Here is a 1,322-nt window from a genome sequence, read left to right on the forward strand (position 1 = left end):
GTTGTATCTCTTCTATCGTCTCAAAACGATTTCCCCGCAGTGGTCTTTTGAGTTTCGGGAATAGCCAGAAGTCACACGGTACTAAATCAGGCGAATACGGTGGTTGTGAAACGATATGGATCGAATTTTTGGCGAAAAAGTCACGAAGAACGAGTGCAGTGTGAGAAGGTGCATTATCGTGATGCAAAAACCAAGAATTGTCTGCCCACAATTCTGGCTTCTTCTTGCGAATAGCTTCACGCAAACGACGCATAACACTCAAATAATACTCTTTGTTGACGGTTTGGCCAGGTGGAAGGAATTCTGAATGGACAACACCACGATAATCGATGAAAACTGACCTTGACTGTCAACATGACCTTGATTTTCGATCGACTTTGGCGCGATCTTTTCGGTTTGGCTTCACCTTTTGCACGATATTCACTGGATTGGTGGGTAGTTTCCGGGTCGTAAGCATAGATCCAAGTCTCATCTCCAGTAATAATCCGTTTCATGACCGATTGATAGTCAGAAAGCATCTCTTCACAGATCTTAATGCGACGCTCTTTTTCGAAGAAATTGAGATGTTTTGGCACTAGTCGAGATTTTACACGTTTCAGGCCCAAAATATCTTTCAAAATGGTATTGGTAGATCCTTTCGAAATACCAACAGCATCAGCAAGGTCTTTAACAGTTATTCGACGATTAGCAAGCACAAGTTCTTCGATTTTTTCGACATGTTGTTCATCGGTAGAGGTTGATGGTCGTCCGGAACGTTCTTCGTCTTCAACACTTTCACGACCTTCTTTGAACTGTTTATACCACTTGTAAACATTTCTTTCCGACAAAGCATGGTTCTCGAAGGCTTTCTGCAACATCCTGAACGTTTCTGCACCCGAAATTTCATTCTGCAAACAAAATTTAATGCAACTTCTTTGCTCAATATAATTAGACATTGTAAAAATCGCCGAATGCACTTTTAGCGTCGTACAAAACCAAGCGTAAAGCAAAAAGTAATGAATGTTTTGACATGAAATTTGTCACAGATGTCTGTCACAATGCTGCCAACTTAGAAAAAAAATATTTATGATGTGCGGTTTACCCGCGCGATTTAAATTGAAAACTGGTCTTACTTTTTGGACACAGTAGTATTCTGCAAACTGTCGACAAACCTATTTAAATTCCTGATGTTTCGTTGCGAGAACTCTGTATTTGTTTGACAGTTCCCCGAGTATGTCACTGACACTTACGCTGTCGCGCAATAGTAGCACCCTTACGGCGAGCTACTTTCCTGCCATAGATTTGAGCGATGATGATTATGAACTTGCTTGACCACCTTTGAA

Source organism: Odontomachus brunneus, unplaced genomic scaffold (genome assembly GCF_010583005.1).
Source record: "Odontomachus brunneus isolate Ranch 3 - 2012 unplaced genomic scaffold, Obru_v1 Obru_scaffold_155, whole genome shotgun sequence".
NCBI lineage: Eukaryota > Metazoa > Arthropoda > Insecta > Hymenoptera > Formicidae > Odontomachus > Odontomachus brunneus.